The following is a 17,553-nucleotide window of genomic DNA, read 5'->3' as shown; positions in this document are numbered from 1 at the left end:
AGTATAGTGTCCCTGACACTATACTGGGGCATTAGGACCTACACAGACTGCAGGGTGAGCACCCCCTGCTGGCCCCACTAACACCTCTTCCAACAACAACCTTAGTTTTTCCCAGGAGTCTCCCATCCGGGTACTGACCAGGCTCACAACTGCTGAGCTTCAGTGGGCTGCCAGATGTGAGCTGCAGGGTGATATGTGCTCCCAAGTCAGTACATTAGCAGGACCACATGCTTAAAAAACAAAAATAGAAATAAGATTGCTTTGGCCAAGTGAAATGCAGTTTTAGATCCTGATACTGTACAACCCAGTTCAAAACGATCATCTGCCTCGCAGGTTGTACAGTAGGTGGCACATGAGGTTCTGTAAGTATAAAGTACAGGCAGCAAGCATCTTCCATGTTTGCATTAAGTTGCTTTCCCCACTTGGTGTCAGTGTTGCAATCTGAGAATGACTCTTACTCTATCAGCTCACTGTTCTCTTCTGCTGTGGTGCAGTTTGATTAAATCACTTTTCCTGCCATTGTAGCCGCTGAGCAGATTCCGTTCTACAGACGTCCAGCTATACCTGATGCAAAACTGGTGTAATGTGCCGTCACTGACAATATTCTTGATTGAAAAAGAAGAAGCAGAACCTGCAAGTCACCAAATGTAGCCAAGCTGAAAAGTCTGGAGGGGGCTTTAATAGTGATGGTACCTATTGACTTGCATGTTAGTCTTCACCTGAATTGTTTTTGAAAAATGTGAATGAAAATTGACATTTGAAGAAAAGTTTAAGGATATTGGATATTTCCAAGCTTTCTTATTCTGTTGTTTCTTTAGAAGCTAAAATCACAAATACAAGTTCAGAGGAAAGGATTTTTCCCATCACCTTCAGTCTATTATAAATTTATTGAACATTGGCTACTGTTTTGTTGACAGATTTGCATTTTATTAATGACATTTTTTGTGAGTTAAATGTCCAGTCCTGAGCGCAGCTCAGTAGGATGTAAAAAATAACTCTTGCAAAAGGTCCTCCTTTCTTTAGCGGGTTGGCCCAGTTATGGCTATAGGGCTCTGATATTTTCCTAGTAGTAGTAAAAGACATAAGACTGCATTAGGCTGTTATTTTTTAATAGAGTGCACTGGTGAATATATGTTTTCTTTTGTCCATAAATGTACGCAGATTTTAATTTGATCATTCCTGTAGGCTCATGTTTAGAATTAGAAATCTTCTTGTCTGTCTTGAGGCAGAAGATGAATATAAAATCCCAAGCACAGGTCAGTGTGAACAATACAAGATATTGTATACACTGGGGAATTAATAACCTGAATTCCTGCTTCCAAATGAGTTTTGAACTTTATGTATCCAAAGTTCAAATGAACTTATAAAAGCAGATTTTTCTCACCCTCTCTAAGTAGAAGTAGGGGGTGACGAGACAGCATCCATATACAGTACATGTACAGATCCAGATGTTACCAGCTGCTTTGCTTCAGACAGGATGCTTCCATTCTGAGTGCCAAAAAGCTTTAAAGCCTGTGTACTTTCCATAGAAATATAGCTTGATCATTTCATGAACTGCTTTTAGCACATTTTCTACCAAGAAATTTACACAATCAGTTCCACAAAAGAAGAAGAACAAAATCTAGTAGGAAGACTATTGGTTACTGGTGTGGTCTTTGAAGATGGGGAATTTTAGGATGTTTCTATCCACTGTATATGTGAAGACTTCAGGAATCTTACCATTCACAAATAATAATAATTCTACTTCATAATTTGTGATGCAAGATCATATCAATTTGATAAAATGTATAAATCTAACAACAAAACATTTTCTTGTAAAATATTTTAAGGAAGAAAAAACTGGCAAACTTCAAAATGAAACTGCTTATCTGTGAAGGTATGTGCCTGTTCCTCACAACTTGCAAATGCTGATATCGTTGCAGTAGAAACGTTCTTAAGAAAAGTGTCGACTGTATTACAAAGAGATTAACATCCAAATAAGTCTGCATTATAACCTGAACATTTCAGTAGAGTGCTACTATATTATTGCAAGCATATTGACGTCTTTTCTGGCAGGATTAACTGCATCATAAGAATACCAAACAAGTCATCTCAGCTGAACGGAACTGAAGATGTGACACACAAGACACCAGGAGAATCAGGTAGAGTTTCGTTCTAGTTGTTTTTTTAATATGTTTTTGTCAGTAAATGAAAAATGTAAAAATCCATTTCAGGAGACAGTTGTTTGAATCTGCCGGGCTGTATCTGAGGAGAAACTCTAATCTTCTTCAACATAAACATAGTCGCCTGTGGTACTGGAACATCTCTGTTTTTGTGTGTGCTGTCGGGTCAGGGAGAGGCCAGGGCAGGTGGTATACATCAGTAAGCAGTTGACGTGTTTCCACGGCCTTATCCAAACAGGAGACAGTCGGCGCGCAGATCGCCCTGTGGAGGAGGAGAAATCTTCTATTTCTCCTTTTTGTTTCTGAAAGCCAGAAGTCTTTTCACTGCACAGAACATAAAATACTGCTGTAATCCTTCAGCATCCCCCCATCTCTCAGCTTATCTTTAAAGCAGTCTTCACAAATCATTTAACTGAGCACATGATAACAATAAAGAGCTCGGTTTATTTTTGTATTACTGTGGACTGGAGAGAGACAGGGAGACAAGCTGTAGAGGATGTCCTCACATATACTTGTTGTGACACTGAAGCCGATATTATTTTTATTTTAGTAGCGTCTATTAATATAATATAACTCAGTTGGAAGTTTGTTCTTTGTAATGCATGGCTACAGGACACTGTAAATACAAACACCGTTGCCTTAAAAACACACTGCCATAGTTATAAATCTTCGTATTGCATAGCTGGAGAGGGGAGGTGCTGATCAATGAAGGACACGTAGAGAGACTCGCTTCTAGACCTGTCAGTCTTGGGGAAGCTCTTCTTTGGGAATGCGGAGGAGTGAATAAGCAAAAGAGGATGCCTACAGACATGAAAGTAAGTAAGTAATGGTATGTAAAACATTTGGGAGAAGTATGTATAAAATGTTTAATTTGTGACCTTTTTGTTCATAATCCCAGTCGAAACGGAAAGAACCAGGCTTGGTAATGCCTAGTAATGCCTGGTAATTCTAGTCGGCCTCAGAAGCCAGGACTGTGGTGAATGGGAAAGGAACATTCATGTCATTAATGCGGCCTCAGACTGCACAGCCTCTGTGAGAGCTTCATGTGGGTGGAAGAGGGGACGTCTCCAAACCTCCAAAGGTCAGCAAATACAGCTGAACATTCATTAAATGGTTTGTAAGAGGTCAAAAAACAAAATAAAAAAACATACAGGCTGAGGCTACAAATATAGGTAACAGCTTTTTATTGGAATTAGCACTGCTCAATTCAGTCAATGAGAGAAACCACATGAAACAGTTAAGTGAGCTTCTGTGCCTGATGTGACAATCAAACAAATTACTCTGGGCATCAAACTTTGAACGGCCGTAAAAATATCTACTGAAACCACTCCTGCTTTCTCCACAGTTTGGTCTCTGACTAGAAGGTGGTGAATTAAAGCCAGGACATTTATAGTAAGTATTATTTTTAAATACCAGGGAGCACTGACTTTTGCAACTGCTGACCTTCTGCAGAATTTGGCATTGTTAATCATGCAAAGGAACAAGTAACAGGTTTATTCCAAGCTGAAAAGAGAAGAGAGAAAACACAATGTTTCAGCTGTGAAGCCTTCTTCAGGTGTTTTCTCTCTTCTCTTTTCAGCAGGGAATAAACCTGTTACTTGTTCCTTTGCAGACTACGCCCCCCACCTGAACTGCATTGTTAATCATGGTCCTCTTCCGTAATCTACCCCCTTGCCTTGAGCTACTCAGTGAAGCAGGGGCTTATGTGAGACCCCTGAGTAACAGTGTGCAATAACACAGGGGTCTAGGCTGTGGCACAAACACTCCCCCACATGCGAAATCCTGAAAGAATGACTTGCACCTGCATCATAATGTTGTGATGCAACCAAGAATTTCTCAACATCTCAGAACAGAGCCTAATGTTTGAAAAATATATTGATGCACAAGATAGATAGATAATACTTTATTAATCCCGTAGAGAAATTGATGTGTTACAGCAGTCCAGCCCAAGACAAGCACAACAGACATCAGAATAGTTATAAAACAAAAGACAAACAAAATAAATAAAAATAAATAAATACATAGGTGAATAAATAAAAATAAATAAATCCTGAACCTGCATGGTTTAAGGTTGCTTTGCTTTGTTTGTGCCTTTTACAGTTTGCTAATGCCCTTCTTCACTGTGTAGCTATTTAGAATTTTTGAAGAGAGAATTGTTCCTCTTGAAAGCAGTTTAACTTTTAGGGCAAATACTTGTTCTGCTTAAACACTCGAGCACGTTTTAATGCTGCGCAGAGCCTGTGGAAAGAGGGAGAGAGTCAATCATCCTTCAGGTTGTGGCAAAGAACATGAGCAAAGTTTAGAAAGAGAGTGGCCCGCAAGACTCTGTGGGGCTCAAGCACTGACTAAGAACATGCCCTAAGAAACACAATATATAGTTAAGAAACTCTCAAATGTATAAGACTATCCACTGGTTAACACAGAAAGGCCTCAGGTAAGACCGAGTTTGTGATTTTCCTTGTTCATATTGGAGAAGAACAAGTTTAGCTGGTGTTCTGGAAGTTCTTCTTCACTTCCAAATTCAATCTGGAAGCTGATTTGTTACCATCAGAATCTGCACCTTTCCAGTTAATTGAGTTCAGCAACTCCCCTTATGTTGACCCCACTCCTCAGGACATTGGCAGTGCAGAATGTTGACAATTATCCCAAAACTCCACCCCCACTTCCATAATGGGTTTCAGTGATAACTGATGGGCTTAAATCACAACCATTAGTTATGCCTGGAAAGCTTATAGTCTCATCTCTTCAGATTTTATGGAATGTGGGTCATATTTGTTTTGTTATATATGTCATTAAGATAAGCTTCAAGTCCTTGTTCTTTTTCAGTTTGTTCATAAAATCATTTGGTATAACCGAGAGCTGAGGGTAAGTAGTGCAAAGCAGTATTTTCTTATCAGACACAGCCAGAATAGAAAATACATTAAATACATTGTGTACGGCCCCTTGTCTGCTGCATTCCAAATATGGATTGGCTCCGAGTTAGTGCCAGAAATAGATCTTATCAGTAAAAACCCTTTGCTCATTTCTCCTGGAGACAATGCTTCATATTAACCAAACTGAGAATAGCTGTGAAGCACAACAACAGACAAATTCTGGGTTCCACTTCTGGTATTGGTCGAGCTTTCAATTAATCAATTGTTTGGTATATATATAATTTACCAGAATCATTTCCAAGTCCTAGCTTCAGGATTCTGTATGTGGGTTTCAGATTAATACATCTGAGTTCATGCAGAGGCCTCCCAGGACACACCAACAGTTACCAGTCTTTTTAAATAAGCGAGGAAAGTGCAATTTACTTTTTCAGTGTTACCCAGTTACACAAAGGCAGATCAAAGTATTCGATTAATACACTTCCAAGGGAAACAATACCCCTGATCCTGACGATCGGTCATACACACTTTATATACATGGAAGACGGTCCGTTGAAGGATAGACTAGATGGAGGATTAATATGGCTTATGCTTTGTTAATCATGCCACAGGAATTTTAGTTTTTTGTTGAGTGCAGTAGGCGCAAGGACTCAGTGTGACACCATCTGTAAAGTCCCAGAATCCCCCCCCCCCAATAAATAAACATTTCAGCCTCTGCAGAGTCACAGCAGGGCCTGTGATGGATTGGGAGGGTGGGAGACGCACTGTGACTTCACAAGAGGCCCGAGTGTCTGTGGGGCTCACATTCTGTTTACTGCTGCTCTGCAAAAGGCAATTACCGCCGGAGCATACCGGTTCAGATTGTTACATTTTTGATAAGAGGAGGGAAATGTAAGGCGTGGGTGGTCATTCAATATGCAAGGTTCTGTGTCCTCTTAAAGAAGGGGGAAAAAAACCCCAAGCCGAGCCGTGTTGTACATATAAACGGAAAGCGACAGGCCAGGGCAAGGGGAAAGGACTATAAAATATTCATATTTGTAAGTAGGCCTCAGACAGAGTGGAGCTGATTAGATGTGATGAGCAGCTCAGCAATGTGCAGCCCCTCTGGGAGCCCCTGGGTAATGCACTTCACTTTAACTCAGGAATTTTGGGCCTTGTCTTAACAGGGCCCTTCCCACAGCTCTGGAGCCTTTTATCTTCTGTTGCACTGGCACACCACTCGGGCAAGTGGTCAGAGCAGTGCGAGATGCACACAGCACAACGGCGGTCCTGTTTTATTGATTCCGTTCCAAAATGTTTTTATTTGGGGTTACGGTCCAAAACCTGTTAAAATCAAAATCTAAATACAAATCTGCTTTGTTTCAGTCAGTTTTGGTGTCATTTGCTGCGGTAAATGACCTTGACATATTTGTAAATATCACTTCATGACTCAGCCGGCTCATTTTCTTTGAGTGCAGACTTTTTTTTTGTCCGTTTCAACTCCTACTTGTGTTTTATGCTGATTGTAGCAGCTAGTTAATGAAAGTGAGACTATGGGCCCGGGTTGTTGTCGCTGTTGTTTTTCAGTGTTGTTTAAACACCAGAGGTACACTCCTTCTTTGCTGACTAATATTAGACAGAACAGATGTTTTTCATCCGACCAAACACTGGCAGGGGTCATACTACGTTTTAGCTGAGCTACGGTTCCCACCAACACACAATCCCACGCTGCACTAAATTTGGCCTAATATGTTTTACCACGGTGTACAGCTCCTCGAGATTCAAGCTGCAGTTTTTATGATGAAATTCGGATTGAGCTCATTAAATCGGTTGGACAAAAGTGGTGGTCAGGCAGACAACTTGACTGTAAAATACAGAAACTGGTGCCTTTCAAATAAGAAATGTTTAATAAAGCTGAGAGTAGATTAATAAATGAATTTAAAAAAATCCTTTATGCAACACCATTCATGGTGAAAATCATTTTTTAAATTATGCTCATGATGCATTGTAACTTCTGCCTTATTAGCTTCCTATTTGGAATGAATTATTCCATATTCCTATTTGGAATATTTTTTTGTACATGACCATATTCAAGAGTCTTTACAGAGCACTTTATCTGAAAGAGAACCCTGCTATGTGATTGGACATAGTGCCATCTTGGAGCACGTGAAGAGAAAATGAGTTTTCTGGGAGTCTGCTCTTCACGTACTGTCACTCTCTGAGATCCTCTCGCGCAGAACTAAAAAAGTGCTGTCATTGTGTCTCATTGGCAGCAATGAATAAGAACTTGTAAGTCTTGCAAAAGTCTTTTCTACACATGTTGTCTTGGCTGCAGACTTTAGAAAGCTAATTGAGTGTCCAATACAAAACATTATTGAGGATATAATATGTATTTATTGGGGTTTTGTAATGTTTTCATGTGAATTCACACTTCTTTCTTAAAGTGACTACATTTTATACAGTTCTTGCAAATTCCATAAACTTTTTATAAGAGGGTACTGTGCCTAGAAGCCGAACCAGCCCGAGAGCAGATTGTTCAAAAGAAATCCAGGGACTTGTGAAACTGCTGGCAACACTTAGTATTGTCTGGATTCCTGGCCTATTGTCTTTATACTTTTCAACCTGACAAACTTAAAGAGGAACTGCAATCCAATTTTTATTATTTTTATTTTTATTCAAGATTAGAAAGAATCAGCATTGGCGAGTGCATTTCAAACCCCAATGAAAGTAAAATGTACACAGAAACGTGTAAAGTACATCACAAAATAGACAACATCTACAAGTAGTTCAGGTAGGTAGCTGTGTCAGCGTGCGTAGGCTGCAAAGGAACAAGTAAAGGTTTATTTCATGCTGATAAGAGAAGAATGCACTCTTTTTTCAACAGAGGATACCCCACCCATGTTATTGACAGGGCCCTCTCCCGAGTCAAAAACAGCCCTGGGATCATCAACTCAATTAGGAACTCCCAGACTCACAACCGCATTCCATTAGTGCTTCCCTTCTACCCTTACACCCTTTCTGTTCCCAGGGCCATTAACGACAACTTCCCCATTTTACAGGATGATCCCTACACTGGTATTCTTTTTTCTGACTGTCCCATCATCTCATATCATCAACCACCTAATCTGCGTAACCTTCTTGTTTGCAGCTCCCTTGACCGCCCTCAGCAACCATCCACACCAGGCACTTTCCCCTGCAACAGAAATCGCCTGCAAATATATATCAAATACCACGCTCATTCAAAGATCACTCAGATGACATCTTGTAGGTCCAGCAACCTTAATTACTGCATCTCTTGCAGAAAATGCCCAGCTATTTATATTGGTGAGACAGGAAGGAGACTGGAAGACCATTTCGGGGAATATGTCAGGGCTGCGAGGATCAAAGATCTCTTCAAACCCATAATTTCCCATTTCACCTCTAATGGCCATGATCATACTGATCTCTCCATCTGCGTTCTCAAAGAGGGGTTTTGCAACTCCTATTGTAGAAAGACATCCTAAACCAAAATTATCCTGAAACTAGAATTACATCTTCCCCCTTCTCTCAATGACAGACTCTTTTCCTTCTAATCCTTTTTCTTCATTTGCAGGTTTTGACTTCACACCTCTCTTCACCTCCCTTGACTTCACACCACCTGAATGTCCACTCTGCTTCTATTCTCCCATGCTTTATCAGCTGTTGATTTCCCTCTCTTTCTCACGCCCAAGTAAGGCTCTGCAACCGAAATGTTGTGTTTCTTTTCTTCTCTTTTCAGCATGGAATAGACATTTACAAGTATGTGAAGCACCATGTTGCCGTTATTGTCTGCAATTCCGAACGTGACAATAAATTGTGCAATTTGGGGAAGTGGCCCTATTACATTTTAAACAAACGGGCTTGTGAATCCATCTCTTTTAATCCAATAGAAATATTGCTCTCGACTCCAAGACGGTTTTGCTGACAAATGCATCTTACTTTTTAACTCTGCATGCAGATCATGTTGGAACATTTCTTCAGTGAAATGTCTGCTGCACAACCTGTACTTCTTTGCTTGTACATCACAGTACATTAGTCATTACAGTGACTAGTGAGCAGGAAGGGCCGCTTCACATCATAATTCACACAAACTCTTGCTCTGTAGTGGAACAATGGCGACCATTGGAGACCATTTGCAACAACAATGGAGACCATACAGCACTTTCACAAAGTTCACAAGTTTACGCTTAATTCGGAGTTTGTTACGTTTTGTGATGCAGTCAATGAATTAATTTTGTTACCAAGATTTATTAAACCGGTCTGAGTGCAGTTCCCCTTTAAACATCTTAACTGCTTCGCACAGCAAGCAACAGGCACAAGGCAGGATACATCCTGGACAGGAGCACAGAGCACTGGGATGAAACCCATGCAAATATGGTGAGAGCCTACAATACAAACACCATGTAGATAGTATCCTGGGTCTGGAATTGAGCCCAGGGATCCAGCGCTCTGAGGCAGCAGTGCTTTAAACATCTAAAACCTAATATTCTTTTGGCCTTTCTTCTGCAGGAGCCAATGGATTCTTCCAGCTTTGCTGCTGGCACACTAGTATGTATTAACCACATTACTAACTCAAACTTGAACTTTAATGTCTAAAATTACTTTTTATGAGGATGTTAAATGCTTTCTGATGCTTTATATTCATCTGTACATCAGAAGGGAATATTAAAGATAAAATGTGTTTGTTGGCTGCTTGGTTTAATATACAGTACGTTGTTTTATGTATCAACGGATGTGTTCAGTTTCTTAATTGTTCTACATTAGTCTTCCAATACAGTACATTCTCAAAACTCCTCATAACGTCTTCATTGTATAAAAACATTACTCCTTACAGGTCCCATCTCTAATTGTTTTTTAATTATATTATATATTATCTGTTAAAACAATATACAATGATTATTAACTCTGAATATGACCTTGTTAGGTGTGTTCAACTACACATCTGTTTCCTTAATGCTAGTGCAAATACAAACTTAATATTTGCCCTCAAAACTAATTACGCTGCTGGCTTCCTAACAACGTTTTCTGTCTTTACTTCTGTGCTCTTGTTGGAAAAATAGGAGTCTATAGTGTATGACCTGATCACATTAGTTTGACCTCTGTTGCCAAGGAAATGGGGTCAAATGTTACATGGAATGGTAGGTGAGAAGCTTATTGCTTTTATCATTGTCCAAGTCAGATTGACCTTACCAAGCACTGGAGGAAGAGTGAATTTTGATGTTGTATTCTACTCTTTTCAAATTACTTTATGAAACAAATGTCAAAAAAATAACACAAAATTCTAGTAAATGCCATTATTTAACAAGATTATGAATTATTTGCGAAATTAAAGAAATGTGTGAGCTAGTGTGAACACAACAAAGAGTATGTGTATGTTACCATTTCACTTCAAAGGATCAAAGGAAAAAATATCTTTCAAAAACATGTCTGGGGGAGAAAATTACAATGTTTTGTCATAAATGCAAATACAAATACTGTACAGAATGTTTATGTCAGTATGATATTAAGGTTACACCAGATGTTTAGGCATTTCCACTAACTGAAATTTATGTCACATTTTGTTTTTTTTAGTAATTTTTTTCTCATCCGAGTTAATAACTTCTCCCTTGCATTTATAAGGAATATTTTAAGGCATTTTAAGGAGTAGTGGTTTTGTTTGGGCTATTATTATCACTACCCACTACAGTCAATGCTGCATAGCTAGCAGAGTGTTAATAAGTCTCATTCCTTTTTTTCTGTGAAGATGATGTCAGATCCCTTCGATTGTACTTTTGGCACTTTAAAGATATCGGTGTCACATTTTAAAGGGGAAACAGTCCTGCTTTGTGTAAATGGCTTTGTTAAAGAACACCTCCTACCTATTTTCTGAAATTGCATGGCTAAGTATTCAGAGTCAGTATTGCTTCCTCTGGCAGACACGTGGGCCCTTTGTAATCACTGGGAGATCTGAACTGGTCAAAATTTATGGATGTTCATGAGAACCAGTTATGTTGCTCCCAGAGGTCTCAACGTAGTTTTATGTTTGTGTTTTTCTTTTGTAAACGGTGATGAAACAGGCTGGGAGCAAATTATTTTTAACTTTTCTGTTTTGCTGTGGAGAAGTGAGATTCATTATAAAATCTGTTTTAACTTTGCGGTTGTTGTGTGTGCTTTTAAGCACGGCATCATGACTAAACGCACAGACAGTTATTAAAAAATAACAGTGTTCAAAAAAACCTTCTTAAAGCTACATAAAAATCCATAAAAAAACAGACAATGCTAAAAGTCAGAGTGCTTAAACTTTAAATTAAAATTATTATTTTTTTAACATTTACACGTACAAAATTGGGGAGACATTCTAGAGCAGAAATTCCACTGAATTCCTTCCAGAAAATCAGATTACAAATTGTATTAATCTGTAATACATTTGTCTAAATTTCCAGACTCTTTTTAAATGGCAGAATTTTAACTTTTTTTTTTTTTCCATCAGGCCCTGCAAAGTGATGACATGATTTATTTGGCTCTCCCAATAAATGCGTGATTGCAGACCTGCTGGCTGAGATAGTCTGTGTTCAGTTCTTTATATACCTCATGGAAACATTTGCCTGTATCTGGCAATAAATTCCAGAGGAGGATATTTTGTTGTAAAAATGCAATAGATGTGCATGCACTAGATAGGGAAAATTGTCTTAATACTGCAGTTACTTTTTGAGAAACAAACATGTGCTTATGTTGCAAGTGTTGCAAGTGTTTGAGCTTAACAAAAACAAGCTGAATTAGATCAGGGAATGAAGAACGCATAGCCTTTCTGTGCCAAGTGACTTTAGCAAAAGGAACTTTTTACATACTGTTGCATTTTTATGGACTATATTGGCCATAATTGACTACTGTCAATTAAAACTACTACAAGGATCTATTCCAAGGTATCAGCCTGTCAGATATTTAAAGCTCACTGATTGCATTTGTTTCTGATCTAAAAGAATGATTTTGGAGGCGAGTTCAGGTGTTCAGATGTACTGTCCATCTGCAATATCTAAAAATACTCCCATGTGTAATCCCACTTGTACCAGATCAGGTAAGTCATAACACAAAAAGGCCTAAGTTTTTGTGGGGCAACATTTTACTTGTTGGATGGGTGAAATTATGCTGACATTACTGGTATTTTAAAAAAAGGTGATTTCCCATTAGTAAGAACTACTCTTTCTTCCATGTGAACTATGAACATTGACCTGCATGACCTAAGGATTAATATATTTTTTGAAAGAAGAATACTTGCTTTTTTGTAACACATACTGTTTTAAATCAACTCTTAACTCAGAAATAAATAACATATACATGCAGGTAAATATTTCATCTAAAAGCCTATTTCACTTCGTCCTCCGTAGCTGTAGTTGGACGGGTGTTAATCTGATTGAATGGAAAATATTTAGAAAATCCGTTCTTAAAGTGGCTTGCACTGTCCTATTGCTATATTCTTAATTAGTTTATTAACATTTGAAAGGTGTGGAAATATGCTGGCAAATCACATTCAATTTAACTGGAAAATGGATGGCAAAGTGATGAACAATAGAAATATTAAAATATGTACTGTATTTATATATATTATAAACAGCTGTTCTTTTGTTCAAGCAGAAACCTAGGCACCAAACATTTTGTCTAAGCATCTTAAAGAAAATATCTGCCAATTGGAAAAACTAAAAAATTCCTGAAAGTTTTCTAGTTGTCTAAAAACAATACATCACTCCTTACTGTAGATTCAGAACTGTGTCACTGTCATATCAGGCCATTCGTTATTGGAACATGTTTACTGTTAATCCTCCTGTGCACAGTACAGGGCATGTGGCTCACGTCACATTGGAGCAAGCTTGTTGAGGTGGAAGCAACTAGCATATTAAAGAACGACTTCATAAATATATAACTGTGCCTGACTCCAACCTGTCACCCACAGGATCCACAAGGGCAGGGCTTGAATTGGAGCAGAACTTTGAGCCGCACAAATTCCCTCAAGCTCTGCAACAGCCTCCAGGAAATCCACAAGGCACTGTGTGCCTCTCCAAAGACTCTGGCTTGTAAACCCTGGTTTCCTTTGCATCTACTGCTTTAGTCCTAATTTCTTGTCAATAGAACTAACCTCTGCCACTACAATACGTCCTTGATCATTGTTGCCTTATTAAAAGGTATATGAAACTGTACAGTAGGTTGTTTATGTGGTTTTGACATACTTTGAGTTCTTCTGCATGATGATACCCTCAATGGAAGAGAGTTTATCAGCAAACTTTTCTTTTTTTTTCAAATGGCATTGTTCCCCAGCCTGCACTGCTGTCTCACTCAAAAGCTACATACAGTAGCACATTTGTGTTCTGAACTTGAATGTTTATTTTGTATTTTTTGCCATTGAAAAAGCACATCCTGCCAATACATTATAATAATAATAATAATAATAATAATAAACTTTATTTTATATAGCGCCTTTAAAGATGGCTTCTCAAAGCGCTTTACAGGATGACAATAACAATAAATAAGAAGACTACAACAATAAATAAGAAAAATTTCACAAGACAGGACACAATTATAATTACAGCAATACAACAATAACAATAGAGGAGACCGTGGAAGATGGTATTAAGAAGAGCAGAGGGGTGAAGAATGGAACCAGTTAAGTAAAGGCTTTTCTGAAAAGGAGGGTTTTGAGTCTGGATTTGAAGGAGTTTAGAGAAGGTGACTCTCTAATATCCTTGGGCAAGGAGTTCCAGAGCTTGGGGGCATAGCAGGAGAAGGCCCTGTCGCCCATACAATGTAGACGGGCTTGGGGGACAGTAAGGAGGGCAGAATTTGAAGAGCGGAGGTTGCGAGGTGGGGAGTAGGGCGATAAAAGTTCAGACAGGTATTGAGGTGCCAAGCCATGTAAAGCCTTGTAGGTGAGCATGAGGATTTTAAAGTCTACGCGGAATTTGACCGGAAGCCAGTGCAAGGACTCCAGGATAGGAGTAATGTGAACACTTGCACTAGATCTATTATTAACATTATAGTTCTTCATTTCCCTTTGATGAGGCCTTGGACTTGATTCAGTGATTGAATGTATGATCCACCTCATTGTTTCAACAGCTATTTATTATCAATACTGTACACCCTTAAGTTTAGAAAATTCAAAGCAATTAAGAAAAGAAAATTATAAGTATTATCTATTAACTGAGTCTTGGTTAACTAGGTCACTACATCATTTCTGATTGTAATGCTCCTTTCACAGTTAGATTCTTTGGGATTTGTGTTAAGGAAAACTGACATTCATCACATCCAAAATCAAGCCAGATTGTGTTCTGCAGTTTGACTGTTAATGTTTTAATCATCACCTGAGTTTTTTTTGCACTTACTCTGTATTGTAGTTTGAGATGAGATTAAGAAGTTTCAAGTGGAACAGCATTTCATTCTTGGATTTCATGGTGAACAGCAGAATTGTGTTATTGACAGAAAATGTCTGTCAATTAGACAGAAAAGGGTGTAAATTAAATTAGCAGCATGTTGACTGTCTCCAACAGCATGCATTCAAACAGTTTGCAGTTGTCAAGACACAAATGTAACTGTCCTGTGGAAAAAAAAGATGGGGTTAGAGGCATAAAGATTTTCTAATTACAAAAAGTATATAAGGAACCACTCTATAAATGAAAGAAAACATAATTATTTTCTAATTGTTGAGAATGGCTGTGACTGTATTGATTTATATAGCGGAAGAAAGAAAACTTTATCAACCTTATGAATTTATTTCTTACTATGCTTAAAATCTACAAAACACAAATGCATTTACAAATATTTGAGTTTCAAAATATTTAGATGGAAACACTACTGAGTGATATCATTACTACCTTCTCTAAGAGATGAAAACTGGATAAACAGACATAGTAATGTGTATTTTTTATGTTAGACATAGGTAGTATAATCAGCACATTCATATTAATGAAGGAGGAATGGAAGAGTTTTGCTCCTCAAGATAGACACTTTATGGCATAAAACTTTGGGTCACAAACGAATGAAGAGACTTCTGCTGTCTTTTAAGAAGATCTGCTGCTTCCTGTCACTATCCGGTTCCTGGTATTTTTCAGTTGTCAAGAGGGCTGACAATGTTCTGCTAAAACACAGAGTGCAAGGTATCTAAATAGTACAGGAACTGTTTAGTTTGGGGTCTCTAATTAATGGTCTGATGAGATATTCCTGATAAAAACTAAATGGACAATACACTCAAGCCTCAAGTCACACTGGGCCTTTGAAGGTACTATGCTGGGAAGTAAGAACTTTAGAAGTTTTTATAATGCAAAATGTGTCCCATAAAAATTTACTGGGCCTGCTTAAAGCCTTATATTGCATCTTAAAAGCTTTGCCAAATAAAGATAATGGATAAAAATGAGAGCCTGGTAAAAACATAAGACAATGTTAAATTATCCTGACCTACATGGTAAGATGTTCTAACATAAAGGATAGTAGAGTAAAGTTTATTAGGCTCTGCTGATGGGTTGTTATGGTTTTCTCTGAAAAATAGAGTCATCTGCAGTTTACATGTGGGCCGTGAAATACTGCTTAAAAAGATATGGAAACTCAGAGTATGTACTCATTTAATGTCTGAGGTGTTTTCTTGATTGGCCAAAATAAATCTTTCAATCAAGTATGGCAGTCAATCTTCTGAAATAAACTTGCTGGCCTGGAGAGGTACCACGCCATCATCTTAGAAAGAAAAAAGATGAGCATTGGAGTTACCCAAGCACCTGCAGTATCAGACCTTTCATATTGCTTCTCTGGTCTCGTCATCTTGCATGTTGTGGAAAACCAGCAAGACAAACCTGGGTACCATGACACTGTGCTCCCTTTGTGCCAGACCTTCTTGTGTCTGTAGATAGAACAGGAAACACCAGGGTCCCCTGTGGACACTGGCGTGGTCAAGGGCCAGCCTCGAGAAGCCGACTGGTTCAGAAATGTGGATCTTGAATCCAGTGGATTTTCGGTCTTTTTAAATGGTCCAACACCTGATGCCTGTGGAGAAGGGACTTTTTGGTTCAGTTACACATTAATGGGATCATTTAGCACTCATAAAGTGAAGAGCTGTTTATGACTAATAAGACCTAGAAATCCTGTTGGATTCTGGACTCCAGTATAATCAATAGTAATGATATTTTGCAAAGAAGCTTATAAAGCTTCTTACAAGGCTTACAAAGAAGACAGGTTGTTGGAAACTACCTGTATGTTTCAGATGATTCGTAAGGAGTAGTGACTGGGAACTGTCATCCGATTTCTCAAAAGTTTTCCAAATGTCCTTAGGTTAATTAGAAGCAGATACAATGCTGAATGATTAATGACTAAAGCTTCACAGCCCTTTTCATCAGCAGTGCATTACTAAAAAAAGTTCACTTAAACACAGAAGACAGTTCTTTGTTTAGGGAATGAAATTTAAACAGTAGTTAAGACTAGAGTCTACACAAAAATTATACTGTTTACTCTTTATAAAAATAACCATTTTTAAAGTTACTGTATAACCCAATGGTATTGAAATTATGTGTGTGTTTTAATATCATATGTAACTTAAGAATTGGTGTTAAAATCTTTGAAAAAATGCGTTCATGTGTTTTTATATATTCAGTATTTTCTGTTGAATTAACACATTTTCCGTTGAATAAACTAAGTAATTTACAACTTGATTATGATTCATGTGCTTTCCACACTGAACAGTCTTGTATGAGTCCAAATTCAGGACTAGTTGAGATAAGTGACATGGAAAGTTCTGCACAATTATAATTGCATGTTGTTTTTAGGAGTGATCAATTTTTTTAACATTTCAGTAATCAATGTCCAGGATCAAATGCCCTGCTTCACTTTGTGCTCTTATAATTTTCAGATGTATAATGATAATATGTAACTAAAGATGTATTGTGGTCTGTGGACTCAACAAAATCAAGCTTCTAACTTATTTTTCTTTCTTTCTTCAAGTGCAGAAAATCTGTGACGTATGTCTCTGATATTAATTATACTAAAAACATTCACTATGCTGTTCCATAATCCCATATTATTCCAATTATCCCACATAAATATATGTGGGATCTCACTAAAGATGCATCCAACATCAGACCTTTGTGTTGAGATACTGCAAAAATTGATTATTTGAAAACCGTGTTAAATTAACAAAATTCCCAATGTAAAGTATGCCCTTTATATACAGTACATGTAGCCTTCAAAAATCGTTATTTGAACTACACTGGACAGGTACAGTTAAATCGGCTACTTTTAGTACAGCAGCTAAAGTATGTTTTGTTGCTTGTTTTGTAGAACAGCTAGCTAGCTAGTTTCAAGAAACACATCATCAGCATATCATCATCATAAAATATAATGTATATAGCTGTGTTACAAAGGAGATCCGACGTAGATGTTCAAGAACCAAAACTGAGTAAAGTCACTGTCAGCAGCCGTGTTTGTAATGCAAGTTGCCAAAAAATTGTGCCAGTCAAGGAACGTTTAGATCTGTGACATGGAGTGGAAAAACAGCTCAAAGAGGTTTGGTGTCCATG

The 17,553-nt window shown here is 38.0% G+C and overlaps 1 long non-coding RNA gene across 9 annotated transcripts in view; it reads left to right on the top strand.

Moving 5' to 3' along the window:
- The first annotated feature begins 1,441 nt into the window (after positions 1 to 1,441).
- The window catches only part of LOC148659479 (uncharacterized), a 33,027-nt gene continuing 16,915 nt past the window's right edge, over positions 1,442 to 17,553 (top strand). The window contains exons 1-7 of one of the 9 annotated variants that reach the window (XR_015940492.1): positions 1,916 to 2,141; positions 2,845 to 2,977; positions 3,061 to 3,243; positions 3,508 to 3,554; positions 8,604 to 8,720; positions 9,539 to 9,577; positions 12,957 to 13,200. This is a non-coding gene — a long non-coding RNA (uncharacterized LOC148659479). The other 8 variants (XR_015940496.1, XR_015940493.1, XR_015940494.1 and 5 more) reach the window with 8 other exon arrangements.

The sequence above is a fragment of the Lepisosteus platostomus genome, chromosome 7 (genome assembly GCF_059453375.1).
Source record: "Lepisosteus platostomus isolate fLepPlt1 chromosome 7, fLepPlt1.hap1, whole genome shotgun sequence".
NCBI lineage: Eukaryota > Metazoa > Chordata > Actinopteri > Semionotiformes > Lepisosteidae > Lepisosteus > Lepisosteus platostomus.
The sequence above is the reverse complement of the archived record's forward strand: the minus strand, read 5'-3'. Positions and strand labels throughout refer to the sequence as shown.